The 24850-nt window shown below is 38.6% G+C and overlaps 1 long non-coding RNA gene across 1 annotated transcript; it reads left to right on the forward strand.

The window, feature by feature from the left end:
* Positions 1-423: 423 nt before the first annotated feature.
* Positions 424-24823, forward strand: LOC137146425 (uncharacterized). Its single transcript, XR_010917926.1, has 3 exons — positions 424-482; positions 11081-11223; positions 24549-24823. It is a non-coding gene; the product is annotated as an uncharacterized lncRNA (long non-coding RNA).
* Positions 24824-24850: the final 27 nt, after the last annotated feature.

Genomic DNA, 24850 nt, shown 5'->3' on the forward strand with positions numbered 1-24850 from the left:
CTCTTTACCAACCAGCTCTAATCTACGTGCACCTTGTCTTAATTCAGGCTCTGATCCTGCACCAAGAACCATGGGCAGTTCCTCCATTCTCAGTCAAGGATTGTTGCCTAGGATTTAAGTATTTTGGGGCAAGGACTGTCTCTTGTTTGCTATGCCTTTGTATGACATCCTAGCACATGGGGGGCCTCTGGTTGCTACTGCAATAAATAACAGCCATGCTTTAAAACATTTGAAGTACTCACCTCTGCTTTGGATGGGATGATTTAGCTGAGGTTAGTCCTGCTTTGAGCAGGGGGTTGGACTAGATGACCTCCTGAGGTCCCTTCCAACTGTAATCTTCTATGATTCTCTTCTTTTAAGGGAAGCTCCTTTCATGGAGTTACAATTCACCACAGGAAAGCCTGATTTGCTTTTCATTGACAGGCTCTGGGACGAAGTGACCACCGAACACATGAATATTCTATCCTTCCTCTCCTCAAAAGGTAGGTTGTGTCAATGCTACACTTTGGTTTCATATGGGGAAGAGAAACAAGTGTTTCCTTTAGACCAGTTACTAATTGCATCCACAGCAAAAAAGCTGCCTACCTCTCCTGCTGGCATCTACTATATGTTTGTACAATACTTAGCACAATGGGGCGTCTAATCTGGTTAGCCACTAATTACCAGCACAATATTAAATTATTGTTTTTATAATACTCATGTTGAGGAACTCCATTTTGGCAAGCAAGGACCTAGCTTTACTCTAAGTAATTCTGCTAGTTAGCATTTGGTTCTTACAACGTAATTTTAGAAACCCTAATAAATTTTAAAATTATATATGTTTGTTTTATCTTGGACTACAGATTTTTTTGTTTGCACATCTTAATATGTGGAGATATCTTCTTTAAACCAATAATTCATTTAAGAGGCTAGTAAATAATGTAAGAGCTATAGTAGACACAAAAGAGGACTCCTCAAAAATTCTTGTTTCTTTGGTAACAGATATAAGGGTTCTGTGTTCTGAGGTTTTAGTTTTAATCACACAGTGTATTGTTCTTGGTCAAACTGGTGTTGCAGATGCATAGTAAAGGTCTCAAAGTCTTCTCAAATGTCAAATTGGCAGTCTTTCAAGTATCTACTATAATTTAAAACAACTCTGCACTTGTGTACTATTTTCCTAGCCTTCAGCATATAGCTAATGCTACAAGAGCATAAAATAATTCTCTCCTTACCTGGATAGGCTGTTTGAAAGTGAGACGTTGCTAACAGTTAACTCTGGCTTACCAAAGACATGGTGCAACTATTTCTTGATGGGAGAAGTTAGCCCATCTCCACAGAATCAATGAATCTCTTGTTTCAAATTCCACCTTACTCTTCTGCCCTACTGCCTTCCAGACCCTGCCTCTAGGCTGTTCCCTAACAGTAGATGTCTTCCCATCTGCCCTGTGTCTACACACCAGGCCACATAGCCCCTTCTCCCATGCTATCCTTGTCATCTGTATAACGGACTCTGACTCTCTTCAGATCACCTTTCATGACCCATTACTCATGCTTCTCACTGGTTAATAATTCAGCCCTCCCTCCTTGGGCAGCCCAGATTTTCCTTGCTGTCCATAAAACTGGGCTTTTGACCCTACCCTACATCTCTCTGTGTCTATCTGTATCTCTAAACATAGATATAGAGCACATCTGTTTTACACATGCTACATGTATGACAGTACTAGTCTATTCCCTGCATTGGCACACACAGGGCCTGATTCTCCACTGTCTTGCACCATGTGCAGCCGTTTACACCTGTGGAAAGTGGTCATAAAATGATACCATATCAGAATGCACAAATCTAGGTGACTACCCAAGAGTTCAACCTACAGAGTGTTATAGAAAGAGTAGAAACAGATTTTAAGAAGGATTTAATCCCCTTCTTAACTCCATAGGCCAGATTCTCAGCTGCTGTAATCAATACAGCTCCACTGATTTCCATGAAGGTGTGTTGATTCACACCAGCTGAGGGTCTGGCTAAGAGTTTCAGCCATAGTGTTCATGAAACAGTCATGATTTATGCTCTGGGAAGGCCTCTGTCCCATGGGAACATAAAGTTGGTTATACTATAGGGTGGAACCAGATGGCACTTGTGTGTGGCTGGTGTGAATTTGCTGAGGAGAGGGAGACGACAAGAAAATGCAGCTCAATAATCATGGTAAAAAGTGACCAGTGTTAGAAAGAGATACTAGGCATGGGAAATGCTGCGTAAGTGTTTTCCTGTTTCCTTTCAAGAAATCCAAATGAGTCTTTTTTTTTTCTTTTCTTTTTTTAAAGGAGTGTATGATTGGAAGCCAAACAATACATGTGCCCGGGTGACAGCCTGGCATAAAGGTGTATCCTATGTGAAAAAGGAAGCTGCCAAAAATCCAGTTTTGAATACAATGACACTTTAAAAAATAGCCTTTAACAAGAGTCAGTGCTAGGAAATGCTGCTGAAAGACAGATGGACGGCTCTCATTTTGAAACCCAGCTCTGTTATGCGTTTAATTACTTGTCATCATTCCTGTCTGCCCTTGCAGTGGCTCACCTGTCTGCGGCATGCCTTGGAATAGACTTTCATGGTATCATAAGACTTTTCAATAAGCAGACAACGTTACTGCAGTGGAATCAGGTTTTACATTTCTTTGGTCCTTGGGGACATTGGAATAAAGACTAGAAATAAACAAGGCCTTACTGATTTAGCATCTCAGATGTGTTAACCAGTTAGTGTGATTGATAGGTCTCCTTCTTCACACACCCTCCATAAAAGAAAACCCAAGCAAGAGTGTAGGTTAGGCTGTATTGATTGCTTCGATTCTTGTGAATTATCTAGGGGGTTTTTATACATGCAGGAAAAACAGCGTAGGAGAAATTACTATAAAATACCTCAATTATAATTGAAGTTGGACAGATCTCTAAGATAAGTATGTGTAACCTATTGTGTGATTGGTGCCAGAAGGAGTCTCTGTGTGCTATACATCATTTGTTTATATTACAGTAGCACCTAGAAGCCTTTAGGGAAATCAGAGCTGCATTGTGCTGTACAGACACATTGTAAAGATCAGGGAATGTCTTACTATCGTGGTGAACAACGGTGGGAGAAAGGAGTTATTCTTTTTAAAGAGTGGTAGCTGAAGCACTAAGGAAAAAAGTGACTTCAACGGAGTCGCACAGGAATCTTGTGGTAGAGCCAGGATTTCAAGTCAGATCCCCCAGTCCCAGTCCAGTGCCTAAACAACCAATCAACCCACCCCCAGCAGCAGAAGCTAAGAATTCTTTCTTCGGGGATGATAAAAACCCGCCAGCAAAAGCTAAGAATTATTTCCAGGCAAACTACTGCACCAAAGAAAGGGATCAGTTCCTGAGGATTTGTTGGCAGTAGTCTGTGATAGCATGTATGTGGTGAGTGGAGAGAAAGAAAGGATACTAGACATACAGAGAAAACAATTTAATTCACCCACCACACCATGAGTTCAATTAACTTTGTTCTTCTCACTCTTACACCGCTACCCGTGTGCAATCGGGCAAAGTTACGATAGTTTGTCATCAGAACACAATTCATTTTCATTCACGACCTAAACTAAAATGCTGAAAGCCCCATCCCCAGCTGAATTTAAAGTAAACTGATCGCTTCAATAGTAAAATGAAACCAACGATTAGATTCTAGCTCTGACGACATACCAGTCAATGAGGATGACTTGGACATTAAGGTGCATGTGTAGAACTAAGCAGGTCTGCGTGCTTCCCTGGAGCAAGTGGCTAAGGAATGGAAAACGCTGTGGCTTCACTCTGGATTCTCTGGCTAGATTGGTTGAAGAGTAGGGGAGGACAGTATTGACTGACTGATGGCCTACAGCAGTAGTCAGTTAATAAGGGAAGAATTGCAACTCTGAGGTGGTGCAGTTTGTACATCACTGGTTGTTCCAGTCTGTACCTGGAGTAACCAAGTGGGAGTTTCTTTCCACTGTGAATTTGTGTATAGATTCCCAGTTACTGCTTTATTAACCTGAATTGTAAAGAAGAGCTTAGAATTTGACATTGCTCTCTTAAAAAGAAAAAAAAAATTAAAATTATAGCTCATTCCTACGGGTGGAAGTGTCCCTCCGTGCTCCAGTATTAGTGTGGTATTTCATGTGCCAAGGATTGTCAATGTGAGTTGCACAGCAAAACCATCACTACAAATCTACCTAGTAAAAGCATGTTTGCCGGTCTGTTATGGCTTCAGAATCATCCCGTCCAGCTACATGGGTCCTATTTATCTAACACAGTCCCTTGACTTACAGGAATACTTGCTTCATAACCCTAATTATATTTGAGCATTTATTTGTCTCTCTGATTGGCCTCAGTAAGTCGAGCAGGAAGGACAGCGAGATTTGTCTGGGGATGTCCTGGTGTTTTAGCTATAGGGCATGCACTATAAAACTGTACCTCGTTTCATTTAATTTGTTGAATGGTGCGGACAAGTTAGTTACTTGCTGAAGCCAGCATAGTTAAAATTTCAGCTGTGGGTGCCTCATGGGAACCAGACAATGGGTCAGAGACCCTACTTAAGTCAATGACAAGTACAGTGGAGTCACACCGAGGGATTAGTCGAGTAGTTATTCTATTCAGAAGCACTTCTGCCTTTCAGTTAGTTCTTTTTTTTTATTACTAGAAACATTTGTATAATAAGGCCTGGTGGACCCTGAAGAATCTCTTTTATCCCATTCAATGCATTGAATGTGGAGGCAGTTGGAGAAAAAAAAAACCCTTAATTTTTTATTTTAATGCTTTCTTCAAAATTGACAAAATTTCTCAAAAATAAAAAGATTTGACCAGCTCTATGGCGGGTCAGAAATGGAAAAGTCTTTGAATGATTTTTTTTTTTTTTTTTTTTTTTTGCCCCTCAAAATTATTTTATTTTAAATGATATTTTTGGACCATCTCTAATTGAAAGGTAATCATCCTAGACTTCCTTCTAGCAGGAGGAGAGCTCGGTTGGGGTGAGGAGTCAGACTAGCTAGACCAGGGGTTCTCAAACTGAGGGTTGCTACCCAGGTTAATGTATGCTGCCCAACTCCGAAAGCAGCACTGCCGCCAGCAGCAGCACAGAAGTAAGGGTGGCAATGGGGCGCTAAGGCTTCTGTGAAAAACGATATTGACAATATGTCTTCGCACCCCCCAGTATTAAACAGTAACTATTGGGGGGAAAAAAAAAACTTTTCTGCTTATAACAATAATTTGATAAAAGTGTGTTTTAGTCTTAATTTAAAAACGCTGTAAATTCATTTTAAACAATAGGGTTATAAATGTAGCATTTAAAATAGTGTTAAATATAAAAAATGTAGTTTTAATTTACAAGGGGAGAGAGGTTGCACTCAGAGGTTTGCTGGGTGAAAGGGGTCACCACTACAAAAAGTTTGAGAACCAATGAACTGGACAAAGAGCCTCAGGAAATGATGGAGGAATTGAAATGAAGGAAATGTTGATGAAGTTTTAAGAGCGCTAAGGAGTACCCCATATGAAGAAGAGAATACTATAAAGGGGTCCACATCCGGCTACTTAGGAAACTCAGGACCTAGACTCTGAATCCCCAGTATAGCCATCCTTAAATGAGCTCAAGAGTGGATGACTTTCTCCAGGATGTGCTTTAGTTCAAACAGGAATTAATTCTGAGAAGACCTATCGCCCATGTTATGCAGGAACTCCTACTAGATGATCTGGCTTTATAATCTATTAAATCAAAGGTTATTTTAATCTTTTTATTAAAAAGTTTTCTGCCACTGCTTTTAATTAATCACTTCAGTTATCTTCACAGCAGTCAACTGCAATACCAGAAACAACAGGCCTACATCCTTTTTAAACTACAAGGGAAGATGACTTATTTCAGATTTTAATGAAATTGTTAGGAATAGAAACTGATCTCTAGTGGAAGAGGGAGTTGTTTGGGAAAACCAATTTGAGAGTTTTCCATGGTTTGTCGTAATCAACTCTTTAAGAAGTTCTTGATAGTTAAGCAATTTACCATAAGATAGATAAGTGATCTCAAGATTAGCTATACCAGTAGCTGTAGCATTAGTGTATTCTCAGCAATAGAAAGCCATTGTTTAAAAGTCAGCTGATAAGAGTGGTGGTATTGTTATCTGTGTGCCATATTGTGACAGCACTAATAGTCTTGCTGGGAGGGGGGAGGAAAGCCATTCAAAGTAGCAATGGACATTTTGTAACCCTTTCATTTCCTTACTTGTAGCAAGAAACTAGCATAATAGGATAAGTTTCTATTTTCAAAAAAGTTTTATGTATACTCCTGCCTATGCAGGGAAATTCCACTTGCGCTGATGGAATATTAAAATTGTGGCTTCAAACAGTCCCTAAGTATCTTGAGAGTATTTCTTCTGTTTAGCTAGCAAAGCATCAGACATTAATGTATAGTTGCACCTCTTAATATCATTAGAAAGCCCTTATCCTTTTAGTGAACTTGTATACCATATGGAACGAGAATCAAAGATTATAATGCAGTAATGGTGTAATTCTGCATCTTCCTGATGCTCTGGACAATCTTATTAAAGGGGTTTTGAATGATGGATTAAACTCCTCCAGCTTTTATGTAATTATTCTGGGATCAACAGTGGAAGTCTGGGTAACTGTATAAATCTACTCCACCCTGTACATAAACTTGACATTTTAATGCTTTTAAGTTTTGTTTTCATGCAGTTAACTATTGCTTTATTTATAATGGTCTCCTAAATGGTCCAAATTGAGGCATAGCCATTTAAGAAGCAGCTATCCAGATTACTGTAAAGTTAATTTTAAACTAATTTCACTCACAAAGCCAGTCTGTTGCAGCAACCACTGCATCAGGCCTCGTGAAAAGGAAATTTAGATTTTTGAATGTTCTGAGCCCCAGCTGCATTTTTCTTAAAGATACATGGCAATAAAAAAATCATACAAATGCCAAGTAGTGTGTCCATTAACTGCTTACAGGAGTTTTACTGTTACATTTTAATGGGGTCAGGGTTTAGCTGTAAGCAAGCAGAGAAGGGTCCTGACCAAAAACACTAGATCCAAAACGCCGCTGAATTTTGGCAAACCTTGGATCTAGCTTTGAACTTCACTGCACGGGACCATATTAGTAATAAAACACAAGAAAGAACTGTGGCTGAAGTTGCCCTGTTATGTTAGTTGTAATGAGCTCATTTAAGAGGAAAGTAAATCAATTTCAATAAGCAGAATCCTGAGAGCATACCTAATCCACACACAATTTCTATCAACTAATTAACAAATTGTGATTTTGTGTGAGGCTTAAAGGATAAATGTAGTCATTGAAGAACATCATGTATCAACAAAACACACTGCACAGTGAGGAAAATATAGATGTTATAGACTGTGTGGCTGCTAGAATAGAGAAGCAACTAGGAAGACTGGAATTTTGGTGTAGCGTTTTCTTTTGGAGGATGGCAAGGAATTCCATCGCAGATTCAGAAGTGAAGACACTGTACATCTTAACACTGCAGGTGATGATAAAATTAATTTGCATTGTGGAACCTATTATTTGAAAGATGTACCTAGAAGCAAAGTGCATATTATTGAAAACATAGTAACTACTTCAAAACAGTAACTTCAGGAGCTCTAGAAGATGTTCAATGCTTTATAACTGATGAGCAACTGAACTATAGAAAGACACTAGATTAAGTTAATTCTCTGAAACAGGGCAATGTATAAACCAATAAATGTGGGACAGAGCTCTAGAATATAAAAGCAACATATTCAATAGTGTAAGGGAATGTTTCCTACTACTCTATGGTTGCCATTTAGGACAGCCAACATTAGAAGAAATTTGAGACAGGATGGAAATGATGTTGCTTCTTGAAACTGTTCCTGAATTTAGGTTCATTGCTAACTGTTTCCTCCAAGGAGTCGCATGTCAATGGTCCATGGAGGATTAATTATTGAAATAACATCTATTTTGTGCCAGCTGATTGAGATCATAGGGACTGAAATAATTAGAGCATCTGCTTTAATTCAACAGCCTCCTTTTGTACGAATGTACATTTATCACTAACCCTTTCTGGATATTAATTTATAATTAGCAAATTGTTCCAAAGTTACCATTTCCTGGCATGGCTTTATAGTTGGGGCAGAAAGGTTTTGGGAACGCCTCTCTAAGCCTTTGACTAGCTAAGAATGACATATGGGTCATTCCTACTTATGTCAACTTGTAGAATATAGTCTGATATACCTGAACTTAGGTACACAACACCAATTTAGAATACTGAATACTAAATTCCATTCTGTTGGTTGCCAGTTAATTTCTAAAGCTCTGGCTAAGCTTGTGCCAGAATAGCCCCCTAGCCATAGATGCAACCCCCACCAATAGCATTTTCTGCCATCTCGCTGAATGAGGAGGCATAGTTCCATCCACATGGGGGACTCTGTCATTAGGTGTGTGTTTCCTAGCTATACCAGAATAAGTTTGAAGTACAGACCAGGCCTAATTCTCACTTTTTGTTTCATATTGGCTAAGGAAACAGTATAATAGACAGAGTACGATATTTGATGAGACAAGTGATGTGAATGGAAATTGGAGGTGATTTAAAAGTTGCGGCAAAATCCATTTTATTCGGAATCCATATTATTCATTGATGAGTGAGTGCAGTCTATTTTTGGGGCAGGGCATCCATTGCATTTATTGTAGCTCCTCAAAAACTATGGATCTTTGCATTTGGACTTTAAATTTTAACAAGCTGGTGTTGGTTTTGGAAAGACAGTGAAGCTGAAGATTGTAATTTGAGTTAGATTTGCACCTCAAATATTAATGAAACTGGTTTGGATTTTTCTCATAGAAGCTTCACACACACTAGTTCTGAAGTGCTGCCCAGTGAACCCTTTCAACATATAGTGCAGTGTTTGCTTTCAAACTGAAATGGAAAAGGTTTTAATAGTAATGATCATGACTGCAATAGTCTTCAGGTTCAATAGACAAAAGGAGAAAAAGTCAAGTTTTTAATGAAGACAACTATAATGTAAAAATGCAACCAATTAAATACAATGGGAACATTATTAGATGCTGCATAGTCATAGGTCAGCGATTTCTATTAACTGTTTATGGTTATTTCAGCTAAACCCAAAATATACTGATTGCAGCAAAAATATGCTTTAACAATATTCTGATTTACAGAATATTTTGTATCCATTACAACACATGAATTTTCATCTGGTGATTTGCTGTATATTTTTATTTAAGAAGAGCCCAAGGAAAATTCTGAAGTTATGAGATCTTAAAAAGTTATAATGAAAAAATGATTTCATACTATACCATATTTGTAGGAATGCTATTTAATATCTCAATTGAACTGCACAGTAAGTACTGCATTAATTGTAGCCTATTAGTCACAAATGACAACATTTTCTTTTGTAGTATTTAAGTACTTTTTTATTAGGAACAGACTGTTTTAGTTAGTGTTTGTTGCCCCAAGAGTTTTAGAGGAACTGATTTTCTGTCAGAAGAGATTGGAATCAATTGCATTCCTTCTTTCCAGACAGTGCTAAAACATTTATTTAAAGGTTTATATGCTCACCCTACCTTATCTGTATTCCAAGTCACTTGTCCAATGAAATAAAATTCATTCATGCCTTCCTTCACTGTGTTATTGACAAAGTGTAAGCTTTATGTGACTGGAAGCCAAAATTCTGTCTTTTGAGAATACCTCTCTCTAAACTTGTCTGAAAGAATTATTTTATTGCATTTTTCGTGCCAGTTCAACTATGTTTGAATGGTAAATCCTCGAAGTTGGACTGTCTATGTCCCTATCAGCCTTTTGAATTAGCACCACATACAATACACGTTAGAGACTACATCCTTAGCTACTCATACTTCACCTGACTATGTAAGATTATTTTGATTAGGTTTTTCGTTACATGTAATAAACTGTGTCACCTAGTGATACAGATCAAAAACTAGGTCAAGTCTGAATGGCGCACATTATGGCAAACACTCTCTATTGTCTATTGGTGTGCATTTGCTTGGTTCATTCTCCATGAAAGAATATGTACAGTATCTAGAGAGAAAAGGCTGGAGACTAATGATGCTTCATTACATTTTTGAGAAAGTTAGACAGAAGTTCAGCAGCTGCCTTGATCACACAGTCGTCATGTAAAGGACCCAAATTCAAAAATAGACTTTATGGTCCAAGAACCTTGCTTTCATGAAAGGTGTGAAAATGGGTCAAGTATAGCACTCAGTTTAAATATTTTTTAAAAAGATCATGTAGTCATGGAGCCTTAATGTTGCATTAAAGAATTCCGAAGTACAGGTGACTTCCTTGTAAGCCTCATTTTCCTTATCTGTAAAATTGGGTTAATGATTTGCTTAATAGTTGGTAATTTTTAATTCCAGTAAGGGGCAGAGGTAGGAATAGACTTGCTAGCCCCTTCTTGTTCTCCACACTGTGTTTAATCTAGACTGAATTTTTTTTGTGGAGAAAGGGAACAACATTTCCTCCTCCCCCTCCAAAGAGGGGCAGAGAGCTCACAAAGATTATAATATTAAATATTTTCCATTCAAATTATTCAACATTTGTTCTTCACTTTGTACAATCAAAAAGAGGTAATTATGATGGAAAACATTTTTAACAAACAATAATTCAGCCAACTCTATTAAAAACAAATAACCCGCTTCCAGGGAAAGTGTCGTTTCTCCAAAGCCGCATCCTCCTCTCCTTTTGTTTTATCTCCTCTCCTACCAATAGTTTATTTTCTTTGAATTATCCACTTTAGACTGTAAATTCTCCAGGGACAGGGGTATCTGTCTTCTTGCATGTTAAAATAGCACTATCAGTGTGAATGATGCTTTACAAAGAATAAGACAAATTTCAACAGTGCCTAGTTCTAAGATTGATTGGTTTTTGAGGTCTCTCCATAAAGATGAAACCATCTGGATATTTAGAGAGGAATATAAACTGAAAACCTAGAGTTGAATACCCTGATCTTTGGAGTGCTCAAAATCCTGGTCTAGAATTTGGAGGTGGGGAGCTGGGAGGGAGAATGGAGAGAGTTGAGATTCTTCAGTTGGTGTCTTCACCCAGCTGTGATGCCTTTGCAGATCTTCAAAGGACATTGTGGGAGTGGAAGGGGAGTGGCAAATTGCCTACTTCTTTGGGGCAGGGGTTATGTGGAGAAGCCACCCCATCAGCCCTCATGAATGGGACACACGCCTGAGTTACCAGGAACAGCAACCATGATTTGGTAAGTAAACTCTGCTTAAACGATGTAGTTGAAAGGAGAATTGCACTTTTTAAAAATTTTAAGTCAGTATTCACTACTACTTCTGGAATTTCCTTGTGATGACGCATCAGTTTAACAAGAAATCATGTGAGGGACTGCCAGAGACACAGCTTTGAGCAGAGCTGGGTTAACAGGCTGTTTTCAAGAAATCTGCTTTATTGCTCTATCTTGCTTATTATAATGCACTTTTTTCTACCTAAGATTTACGGTGCATTTTATAACCCCTACCAGCACTGTAAGGGGGATCAGTAGTCTCACCATTTTATTTTTGATAACATTTTCTTGCCAGTTCTAATGCTGATCTAGATTTGACACAGGGGCCCAAAAATCAGCCCCAGTAGAAGTAATAGGCCCTCTTTAAAGTCTGGGAGGATTGGTTCTACTGTATTCCAAGGCTGAATTTGGCCCAGTGTTCAGCATTTCTCTTACGTTTCACTGCTAAGAGCCTAATTCTTATTTACACTGTATAAAGAGACCTTAAAGTCTAGGTAAATTACACTTCTCTACTTTACGGCACCAGAGTAATGCCAAGAGGCCTTAGTATTAATAAGAATTAGGCTCTGAATGTTTGACCTACAATTTTATTGATGTATTGATCTACTGTACACCTGGCTATTTCTTTCCATCGTTTGCCTCCTTTCTTTCCATTCTTACATAGATTTTTGTAACAGATGACCAGAGTAACAGAGAACGTTATTGCCTAACGGTTAAGCATTCTTCAGAAAAAACTGCAGGGTATGAACAGCGTGGCCTAACATCTGTATTCCCAGGGAATACAGCCTAGAGTGTAATTTCCTCCAAGTTTCATCTCCACTTCCCAGCTCTTAAAAAGCCCTTGTAAAAACAAAAACAAAAAAACCCCCCATATATTGCCTAGTTTTCCAGTGGGAAATGAAATGTTCTGAGCATTCGCCTGTCTTTTACCATAGCGATGTGGCTGTGGAATAGAGCTACAACATCCTTCTCAGATTTGGCCTAAAAATGTCCATTTTATCTTCTCTCATGTGAAATACTGAAAGGATTAAGAAAAAGGAAGATGACCAATAAGTTTATAGAGTAGGAAAAAAATACCATGATTGTAGTAAATAATTTCTGGATCCTGTGTCTTCCCAGAAGTATTTCACAAAGATACAGGTTGCCTCTAGATTTTTGCTGAGAAGATCATGAGGGTCTCTATTGTGCACTAGAAAATGTCATGAGCTTTAATTATTCTAAAATAAGCCGCACACTAACTTTCTCCAAATGCACCTTTTCAGTAGTAAACTAGGAAAGCTTTGTGAAGTAGGCTAAATCCTCCTACTTTAGACCAGACAGTCCCTTTCTAGGTTTCTGCCAAATACAGGGGACGTCTTCACTACAAAAAAACAAACAAACAAACAAACAGCAGGTGTGTTCTTAACTTGGGTTAAAATATCAACAAAGACCCAGCAACACAACTTTTAGCACAGCATCTAGTACAATGAGATCCTAGTCCATGACTGAAACTTCGAGGTTTCTCCTAACTACCACAATATACATATTATTCTAGAATCTCATGTTGAAATATGTCAAAAGAAAAGTGTTAGCAAAAAAGATACTCTTGTCTTAGCGATACTCTCAGATATTTTTTTCACACTTCCTGCACATTATTTCCCACAAGGTTAAGTGTTGTGCTACTCAGGGCTCAGTTATATACTGCTTGCCTAAAGGCACTTGTTGGCTCAGTGAATGCGATCCCTCTAAACCAGGAAGCATAATCTCAATGGGAGAATGGTAAATCCTTATAACAAAAAATCATGAACTCATTCGCAATCCAGACATGGCCCAGGAGTTGGCTTTCAAATGACCTGGTTTGCCTCTGTTATACATTTGTCCCTACAGCACTATTTCACAGACCAAAAAAATAAATAAATTCAACTACAACTCGAAGATAAAATATGACCTTAGGCTGACAGTTGGGTTCTTTGCCATGTAGTGTAGATAAAAGTACAAAGCAAACATTTTGGTGTTGAAAAGTCTCTAGCTGTACTTTTAACTGATTTTTTTAAACAAGAAATAAATGGATATTTAGATCCAAAGTTTGTTTATGTACAAGAAAGAAGGAAGTCTGCTTAGAATGATTGTTTATGGTATAATTGGATTTTAAGTATTTCGGAAAGATTCTTGTTACAAACATGACAGTGCAGTGACACCTTAGCATATATCTTGTTTTGTTATGCCAACAGTTAAATAAATGTACCATTTTCAGAATGCCAGCTCTATCTACAATTAATTCTATTCTGCCATCACCTATTTATCAGCTATTTTCATTTAAACAAGAATCTCATTATTAACTGATATTCTGCCAGCCAGAAGATTGACTTTCCTCATTTATGTATGAGTGGAACATCCTAAATTAAAAAAAAAAAAAGTAGTATCTACTGAGAGGCATCTGGTCCATGTATTCTCTAAAAGGTTGATTAAGGTTTAAAACAACTTCAGAAGCATACTGTAGTGACATCACCCAGGATGCAATCCGGACAGATGTGTTCCCTCAGTTCTCCAACCAGCAATGATTTTTACACTGCTTTGCTGTGGGAGCTACCACTCCTGGTCTGCTCTCACACAGACTCCAGCATGTAAATTATTCCCAGTTATACTGCAAAAATGCCACAGCCAGACACAATTGTATTGCACTGCAGAGCAGCACCATCAAATTCCCAGTTCCAGAGTTTCCCCCAGAAATGTATGTCTTGTACTGCCCAGCTCTCTTCTGGACAATACAAACTCATATAAAGTCTGTCATTTTATTATCAGAAAATTATATGCATAAATCCTGTTATCCCCAATGGCGTTCCCCACACACTGGTTTAGCTAAAACAACTTTTTTTAACGACAAAGGAGAGATTTTAAGTGATTACAAATAAAGAGGCATAAAAGTCATAACTAGTTACAAGAAAATAAAAAGTAAAATGCAACTAATACCTAAGTTAACAAGCTACATGAATTCAGAGCAAAAAAGTCTCTCTCACCACCTGTTACACAGTCTTACTGGCTGAATTCCTTTCAATCAGGATCCCTCCCAAGTCCAATGATGCTTCCTTTGTCCTTCAAATGTGGTCGAAGGCTATTTGACTATCGATTGCCACTAGATTTCACTGGTCCTACATAAAACATTGTAATATGAATATATCTAATGCAGAATAAAAGGCAAGAGCCTTTTTTCTGGTTCTGCAACAGCCTAAGGCCATGGAAAGATTTGCTAAAGTTAACCATGATCTGGCCAAATTTTCCTCTGTTTAAACCAGGTGAAACTCCACATAAGACTCAGAGGATGTGAGTCTGCATAAACAAGACACCCAACAAGAATGTCTTGAAAGCCCTTCTGACTCAAAAATGCTTAGTTTAGCACAGCCCTGTCCTGGAGCTTGGAGCTGTGTAGAAATGAGAGGAAAAACGTAGGGAGAGAAAAGGTCTCTGAGCTTCTCAGATCTCAAAAGTGTTGGCCAAAGGATCAGACTGAGTCTTATTTAGGGATGAATGAATCTGTGGGGAGGCTCTTAACTACTAAGAAGATTAATGGAGAAAAGAAAGTGTTAAGGGAGTGGGAAATGGCTAGTCTGTTCAAACACGGGTTCCTAATTCCTTATTTAGCCTCTTTAATAAGACTGGCTCCATTTTTGTAAGTGCTTAGCACCCACAAATCCACTGAATTCAAGGGGAGCCACAGCTGCGCAGCACCTTCAAAGTTAGCCTATGAAATCAGAAGCATGGTTTTCAGGTATCCTAGTTTGAAAAAATTTCACTACTCCATCCTGTGTGCAACGTTATGGAAGTTGGAAAGCATACTGCAATGGAATAGCATCAAGGTTAGCCAGTGATTTGTAGGCAAGTTTTTCCCTGCAGCCTGTCTTCGATTAACTCTTAACGATGCATGGTCATTCACTAAGTACAATGCATAATTCAGCTGACAGGTTCCATTGACATCATAAACTGTACGGATGGTTGATGAACATCAGAAAAGACCTGAGGCTGAGTTACAGACTCCTATTCCATCAGTAACCATGGACTAGCATTTCTATTACAGTGCTCCATTTTACTGAAACAGTAACTGTGTATATAGTTAGCCATTGACTTTGAAGTTCTATGTCATATGAAAACACCACAATGCACTCCTAATTCATCTCTGCTAGGCAAACCACATGAGTTCTCATTTTAATATATATGCCACATTAAAGATCAGCTCTGTCTGGCCTTCCTTCCATGTTAGAGCACATTTCCAACCTAGTATAATGTCTGAGAAAACTGAAGCAGAAGGTTTGGGGAGGAGCCAGAATGGAAAGCATTAGTAAGACCCAAGAAAGAATAGGACCCTGTATCCTCATCTACCCTGAATTCCACGTCTGTGCGCCACTGGAGATTTGTGCAAAAGAGTCAAGTGTAGCAAAATGAATGGATTTGAGAGTTTTACCTGCTTTGCAGAAGTATTGCAGTTCTCAGGGGGGGGACAATCTCCTGGTGTACGCTGTTCTGCAGTGGTTTGTATTGATCCAAAGGCATTTTTATTTACAAATTTCAGGGATTTTGTAAAATATTCCTTTTTATTTCTTAAACTAGGGAAGGCAGCAGATGTGAAATCTGATAAAACCAGGTGAAATTTAGCACTGCCCAAGCTGAAAAGATTTGCTGTTCAAAGCGATGGTTTATTTGCCCAGCTTTACTAAGAAGGGTTGTGTTGTCTGGAGCTGGTCTGAAAATTTATTTTACACCTACTATGCCAAGTGCTAGCTAAGATGAAAAAACCTCTCCTGTCATTCCACTGAAGCCACTGATTTTTTTTTAATGGAAAATAAAATGACTTGTTTTGCAAAAAGACCAAGAGACAGAAAGACAGAGGAGAAAGAGCTGGATGCCAGGAGAAGACAAGACACATTTTTACTTTCCCCATTTATTTATATAGCTGTGAGCCGGGACTTTCATCAGCTTACTCCAGAAATACAATCCCAACATTAGGTATAGTCCTGGGGTTTAGCTTTTTTCATAAACAACAACAAGATCAGCTCACACTTGGCTGTGCCTATGGTTCCTCCTGCAGTCTAAGGTCCAAACCTGCGGAGACATCTACACATGAACGTTCCCACTGAGTTAATTTCGTATATGGAACGACTCACAACACAATGCCCTTTGAAGAACAGGATGTTCTATAAATAAGCCCTGTGGTAGTACAGTTCAACCCTTACAGTTTGTAGTAGCTTATGAGATCACACCAAAACATGGAATTACAGTAGCTGCCATTGTCTACTTTTAGCTCTCTGAGAGAGAGAAAGGGAAAGAGACCGCATGCGTGCTTTATACCTATCCAAATATGTAGAGGCGAAGATCTAGGTTAAAGACCTGTCACTGCTGTACATTGAAATTGCCTGTTTATCCACGTAGGTAGTACAAAGAGAGAGGTGAACTCTTCACTTGCCAGCAAGCTTCGCAGCAATTTGGAGGGACTGCCATTTCCAAGAACAAGAAATAACCAAATCTACTATGCTTGGTCTTTCATAACCATGCCCCAAAGAAGTAACTGTACATTAGGCAGGGACTGTATTATGTAAAGTACTCCTGTGATGTGAGTTTGAATTAGGAGGGAGAGCTGAACTTGGAATACTGGTCTTTCAATGTGACATGAGTGTTCGTGGCTAGAAAAGCCACTGAGCACACCTTATTTAACAAAAGGGTCGATAATTGCCACTTTCATTCTTTAAACATGTGCATGACGTAGAAAATTATCACTTGATAAGATCCGCTTTCAGATCTAATTGAAAAATCACCAAACACATGAGCATAAATCAATTTCTCTTTCCTATATCTTTGCTTTTCCCACCCCCAGATGTCTAATTACAGAAGATAAATGTGTGTAAACATCAGCTTTATCCTCCATAATCTATCTTCGATCTTTCTTGTTTATACAAAGATTAATAGTCTGTCTATTTACTGTAGAGCTTGTAGTAGTGGTTTTAATGCACTGGGCAAGTTTATAGTCTTCTATGAGGAACAGGAGGGTAAGGAGTTTAAGAAAAGAAGGTCTGGGGGTTGGCCTAAGTTCACATAAGTGCGCCAACTCCATGTCAGAAGTCTATGAGCGGAAATACACAGTAAATAGATTTGCAGAGAGATTTGATTTGTGTTCCAGAAGCATTAATTTTCATTTTTTCCTGTTTATTCTGCTGTATGATAATTCTTCATTCCTGATTTAGAGAGGAGACTAATGCATTCTCATTCAGAATGCCACGCAATTCAATTAAAGGCTGGCTGCAGCATCCATCCTCGATTTTTGAATGAGTTACCTCCCCTGAGAGAATAGAAAGGCTTTTTCATCACAAGGCAGGCTGCTGATTTTAACAGAATAGATGGCCTTGAGCTCTGTAACCCACCATTAAACAATACAGAAACAATCAAATAATTTAGGGTGCTCCCTTTTACCTCAAAACCAGCCAGGCCCTCGGTTTCGCAGAGATCAAGGATAGGTTAAAGGAGCATCTCTGAATTATAGCAGTGCTTAAGTTAGCTCCCTATCCTCTCCTTCTTGCACTGCCACTGCCCTCCCTTATTGTCACACGCCCAAAATAAATGTCTGCCTCAACTTCTTCCCCACTTACCGCTCCCTCCTAACCAGTCTTCACAATCTTGCCCTGTTGAGGAAGTAATTTGTACCGCAGGAGGAGAATACGCTTACATTTCTGATTTTTTTTTTTTTTAAATTTAATGGGGTGGGGAACAGAAGTTGTGAGGTTACTTTTTAGATATGGGGAAGAGAGAACAGCTAGAAGGGTGGTTAAGAAACTGAGAGGTGGCCTTGGTTCATTATGAGCATATGGTGAGTGGAATAGGGAATTACCAAGGTAGAGTTTGCACATATGAGGTGCCTGGGATGGGGGTAGAAGAAAGTAGTAATTCCACAAAGCTGGAAAGAACCTAAGTACAATTACAGGACAGTAATTAGACTGCATCTCTATGCTCTGTCTTTAAATACTTTTAGGGAAAAATAATTTAAATGAACCCTCCCCCCCCACTTACGTTAATTTTAATTTTTCTGCAAAACACAAGAGGAGAAAGAAGAACTAGATACAATGAGAAGAGAATAGATGTATGTTTACTTTCCCTATCTGTTTATGTGAACAGAAGTGGAGGAAAATAACACTACATTAATTCTAAACGTCCAGATTAAAAACTCAGTTATTTTTGACCATCTGTAGTGTATGATCAAGTTACTTTTAGTTAGTTTGTAATATGTACTTCATTCTCTCAGATGAAGCTGTTTCAGTTAAAGCTGTACTAGGCTTTGACATGTATTTCACTGAGGCTGAGACAATTCTGCTTAAGTGTTATGTGCAATAGCATTATTTCCAATGATTTACTTGCAGTAAATCAGCAAATAACTCATGTTGCCTCATAGGGGTATTCAGGGTGGAAATATGTTATACATCCAAAGCCTTATACCTTTAGCATTTGGCACATCTCTTTCAAGCTAGTTCAGAGATTATACAATAAAACAGACATTTACAGAGATGATGGTGGTGGTGTTTGAGCCCCAGGCATTCTTCATGTATCTCCAGTCTGAATGCATCACTTCCACGCAAAAATCTCTAGAGTGCAATGCAAAAGTGTTTTCTGTTAATGGCAATATGAATGTTATTACCTAACTGTGTTATGTCCTAGGATTGTGTGCAGCGGAAGGTAGTTTAACTCTCACCAGAATTCCAGTTTGCTTTCCCCCACACAGGTTAAGAGAGTCAGATTGGAATCTGGTTTTATAGATGAGAAATTGTAATGCCACTAGAGATAACACCTCGTAGAACACCAAGCGATATCCACATTTACATTAAGACAAGCTCCTGCCACCAATGGAAGCAAACTAAGGGCCATCTTTTGATATTGAAAAAACACCCTTAAAGATTTAAAAAAAACCCCCAAAAAACTATTAGTTTTGCTTTGCGACACGCAATTTAATCGTAAAGGCAATTAATGAGCCTCTCCCTGTTCAGTTTAATATGTGCAATAAAAGCAAAAAGGGGGGGGCTAATAACAAAAGGAAAATGCATTTATATAGTCATTTATGACTCCGTCCATCAAGGTGCTAATATCTCACAGTGCATGTGTATATTCAGATAAATACACTTTTTGTGTACATCTAGCACGTTGTAATGACCCTGCTGGCTCATTACCTGGTACCTTCCCACCACACTGGTGAGATGGAGGCAGAGGGTCCAGCCAATGTAGAACACCATTACCCAATTCAACATCCAACCAGAAGAGAGCTTCATAACCTCCCAAAGGGTGGGTAGCCTATAGATACGGGTACTAGCTAGACATATGTATAAAGTAAGATATAGGTGTGGATTAAGGCAGTAACGCAAAAGCCTACAGGTCTCAAGCCTGTGAAGACAATAGCTGAGCCAAATTAACTAAGGCCCAAGGCCTCAAGGTTTGACATAAGTAACTAGCCCATAAATGACTATCACATGATGTCTCAAGATAGAGTGCCGTTGTAAGTGTGGCTCAACAGCTGACAGGCAAACCCAAGATGCTAGTTGATATCAGCTTTAGATATTTCATATTATTAGGAACATCAGCAGATGTCTGACTACAAGAAGCCATGGTAACTAATTGTACGCAGTGGTGGTGTAGCTGGGTTGGTCCCCGGGTATTAGAGAGATTAGGTGATATCTTTCATTGGACCAATTTCTGTTGGTGAGAAAGACAAGGTCTGAAGAAGAGAGTTCTGTGTGAGTTCAAAAGCTTGTCTCTGTCACCAACAGAAGTTGGTTCAATAGAAGATAGTACTTCACCCACCTTGTTTCTCATGGTAACTAATTGACATATATGTGAATGAGCTTGAAGTAATAGGCCCAGTAATCTATAGGAGAAAGGCAACCAACTGTTGTTAGGGTGAAGAAACATGAAAGGAAAAGGGGCTGAAACCCTTACTGAATATGCATTAGCATAGTGGGTGGCAGTGTGACATTTTATAAAAGCTGTATACCAGCTTGTGTGCCTTGAGAGGTGCCAGGATGATAACCACTGGTGATGATAAAGTCGGAGAGGATGATGACTAACATTCGGGTTATTCCGCAAGGGATGGTGGGAGTATATGGATGCTCAGATGCTCATTTTATATTCTCTCTACCTTCTTTGCTCGGTTGGAGTGTTTGTGACTAAGGGTTTGTCTACACTTACCTCAAAGATTCAGCGGCAGTCGACCGGAGTTATGCAAACTATGCAAAAAACTTGCGTAACTCCTGCCAACTTCTGTGCTTCTGTTCTGCGCTCTGTCTTCAATGCACTACACCACTTGAGGAGGTGGTCTTAATGCGTGGATTTCTGGATTGACTGAGCAGGTCTTCACTGACCGCTCAGTCGAACCAGAGAAGTCAATCTGACGGTGGCGAATTTGCCGCCGTCAGTGTAGACGTAGCCTAATTGTGCTAATGAAGATATTACAAAGCCATAAGGCCTTTCCTAAACATGAGTGTCTCTGCCATACACATGGGTGTTCTCATCCTAAAGAAACTGTAAACTCTAGGTCTGATCCTGAGGTAGGAAGCTACCGAACAGAATATTACATTGGGGGTTCTAATTAATATATAAAATCAATCAATTGATCAGGCAATAGGAGTAATATTCTGAGTAGTGGTGGGCAGGAAATGGTTATCCTGTCCCACGAGACTCAGGTTTTGTTTTTTTTTAAATTCCTATCTCCAATTGGGATAAAAAATTTTTAAAAAAAATCTTAATTTGTACAAACCAATAATTCAAAACAAACAAACAAAAATCAGATTGGGGTCATTTAAAACCTTTTGTTTTCAAGAATTTGGGGACATTTTGATTTTAACCTTTTTGGTATAAACTAAATTAAAATTTTGAAATTAAAAGTCATTTAGACCATGAATCAAACCTTAAAAGAAAAATCTAAACGGGATGTTTCCACAATTTCAAAAGCCCATCTTCTCCCATGATTTCAACTAATCGGCATTTTATGACAAAAACATTGTCTGAAATCTCCCTATCAGCTCTAACCCTGAGATCCATGAGCAAGAGGCTCTGGAACCATGAGTAGTAACGTGAATACGGGCTGTGGAAGGAAGGCTGGGCAGCAAGCCGCTTGGCAGCTGGAGGGCGAAGATCCAAGCAAAGACACAAACAGGTGCTAGCAGTAGCCAGGGGAGAATACAAAGCAGCCAGGGAGCCATGTGCAGGGATTATGCCAAGACTTGTTTTATACTCTTGCGTTAGACTGCCTTTGTGCTGGACTGCCCTCGGGGAAGTGTCAGTGTGTTTGTGGGACATGCCAAGGGCTGGAGACTACACAACCTAGTGCTTGAAGAGCCTATGGCCTTTCCGCAGCATTTGTAGTACATGCAGCATGCAACTAGACAATTTGGGAGTGCTGGAACACAGCAACCCCGAACTGGTTACAGTGTATACAGAGACTAATTGTGAGTGAGAAGTGAAATGAACAATTCACAGCTATCGGTCAACTTTTTATTTGCCCATATCATGTTGTGAATATTTAATACAAACTCTTTATCCAGTTGTATATCTAAGAACAGAAAAATATTCATAGTAAGTGATTTGTTAGATGAAATACCTGCAAACAGTGCATTTTCTTCATGTTTTGTCATTTTATATGATACTTACCTGCGTCTGTTAGCTCATTAACTATTGGTTTAGACTACAGGCAGGGTATTTTTAAGCACCTAATTGACTCAGGAGTTTAAGTCCCATTTTCGGTAGTGACAAGCATTTATGCTCTTAAGTTTTATTGACTTACTTAGATTAAAAAGTGATTTAGGCAATTAGGAGCCTAAATCCCTTGGGCCTAAATTCACAGGAGCCTAATATCATTTTAATTTCTTAATCTAATTGACAAAACTGGCCAATTTATTAAATTTTAAATGGAATTACTACCCCTTCTCAATATTTCAGAGCATGAGTCTGGCCCGGGAGGTCTCTTTCACATGCAAACCTTTTCCAAATAATGGCATTAATGCTGTTGTTTCAATAATTACAGCTATCGTACTGGAACGTCTTTCATTATATCACTTTTACAACTTCTCAAGTTCCTCTGACTCAGATTATACTCTTCTTCCAGGGTGAAAGCCTGTCTTCACTGGGTACCAGAATTTCACCTGATATTTTCACTATTTTCCTCCCCTGCACCTCAAATGGTGAACTGCAATGACATTTTTTCTCCAGTTGTGGCACCATCATTGCCTACTGAAGGTCATAAGAAAATCCTGTGTTTGGGTTAGGAAAATTATAACATTTTAACACTTTTTTTTAAATTTAGTTTTTGGTAAACAAAAGATCTGTGGATTATTTTGTCAAAACAAAAAGATATCTGAAATAAACAGATTTAAAAATCAATGAAAAAATTGAGCTGTTTGAAACCTTCTAAATGGGAAAAAAACTTCAGTTTTTTTATCAAACTAGTTTTTTAGTTTTCAACCCACCTGAAAAATCTAGTGTTATTGGACTTCTTGGCATTCAGCATAGAATGGGTTCACATACAAAGAAACATTTTAGTAGAATATATTTTGGAAAAATATCAACTACTGTAAGAGATGGTCAAGAAACAGGCAAAAAGTTTTCACAAAAAAGTTAAACATGCATAAAAAATTCAAGTTGAAAACTAGCTCCAATTGAAAAGTATGTGAGGTTTTCAACAAAGTAAGCTTAATTTTCAATTTTGTGTTACAAAGTTCTCTTTCATGGAAGAAAATCCATTTGAACATTGGCAAATCACAAATATTGCAAAAACGATAAACCCAGAATCACACTCCAGCTATGCCAGAGCCAGGAGAAGAGAGACAACTTATGGTACTCCAGCTATCCAGTGAGAAATGCAGAACAAATCATGGTAAAATGTTAAACAGGCATGTGTGATTTCAAAGCAGGCTGGCAGAGTACGTAGAACATCACAATGCACATGGATGTTCAATAAAACTGTGACAAACAATACAGTCAGGTATAATGAATGGTTTCTTAATGAAGGTGAAAGATTAACTAAGCAGCACTCCCTAAGGTGCCCCCTGAATAATTCATCTTCTCCCCCTGCCAAAACGCATAGTTAATCACTTATTTTCTATGCTAACCATGTCAATTTCATCCATACTATTAACCTGCTCAGTTTTCATTGAGAGTATGATAGTCCCCTTAACATGGAGATGAAACCAGAAAATCCTCCAGAAATGGAATGACTCTCCCAATGAGCTTTCAGGGGTCAAATCTCTGTCCCTGATCCTGCAAGGAGATGCACGGAGGACGACCCCAGTGCTGAGCCGTGGTAGAGTCAGCGTAGGTGAAGCGGTACACTTATACGCCTCTCTTTGCAGGATCAGGGTCCATGTTGTTCCAATTGCATTAGCTAATTAGAGTGCAGGGATGCTGCAAAGCTAATGGAAGAGGACTAGGCAGTTTATCCTCCAATTGTGCCAGTGTCCAGTTATGGTAGGCAACGAAGATTTAAAAAAAAAAAAAATTCATTTATACTTTGATTTTTGCCTACATTAAGTTTAGGCATTTCATCATTCTGAACCATCTGATTGAGATTTAGTTTACTGACAGCCTATACTTGCTTTTACAGCAATATTCTCAGTTGCTTCCAACGCCACACATCTCTTCAGCTAGTCTTTTTTTCAAAGAATGTGTTTCATACATTTCTGGACAGAAAGCAATGTTGTGTATTCACTTCAACGCTGTTTTGCCATGATATCACTTCTAAAATGCTGAAGGCATAAACCACTTCATGGTCCATAGGAGGAAGCAGCACAGCCCTCAGTGTTAGCAATGTGGAAAAGGAACCGGTAAGGTGCTAAAAGCAGTATGCAACTGAAGAATGGGCTCTTAAATCATTTATGTGACCTGGTCTATTCCCACTAGATCCATTCTGCACTGTTTTTGTATATAAACGCCAAAATTGCTGTGCACAGTGTTCCTGGAAAGTAACAAATGGCTCTTGTGCTTTAACAGGCATCATGTTAAATTATGAAATACAAATGACCTCAGTAAAAATTCTGTTTTTCTGCATATTGCCTTTAACTTGAAAGACTGCATTCTCTGTGATATTCAACTTAACAAATAGAAACACATTTATATAGGGGTATAACAAAGCCCATCTCTTCATCCTCCACTCAAATGCAGAAGATTTTAAACACTTGTGTTCCACTGCAATTCACGGAAAGGCAGGGAGCAAAAATACCAACAAAAAACCCCAAAGCAACCAACCAAAAGCCCCCATCCTTTTTTCCAATTTTAACTATGACATTTTCTTTCTCTAGGAAGAATTTAATTACCGGAACTGGAATTTGGCCAGGACAATGGATTTAAACAGCTTTACTGTTACAGAAGGCTCTTTAATACTTACAAGTAGTCAAGAGGGACAATTTGATTCATCTAAAAGAAGCACCATGGTGAGATATTTGTACAGTAAAGTCCAGCACATAAGAACTTCACCTATTGAATTGTCACTTTGTGCAGCATCTAGATTTTTCTTGGAAGTTTTTCCATTTACCACATAGGAGTTTTTTTAATTAAACAAAAAACAGTTTAGTCAACAGTCCTTTACTAATAGTGACTTTTT

Source organism: Emydura macquarii, unplaced genomic scaffold, assembly GCF_026122565.2.
Source record: "Emydura macquarii macquarii isolate MOO-44397 ecotype Brisbane River unplaced genomic scaffold, CSIRO-AGI_Emac_v2 contig_450, whole genome shotgun sequence".
Classification (NCBI taxonomy): Eukaryota; Metazoa; Chordata; order Testudines; family Chelidae; genus Emydura; species Emydura macquarii.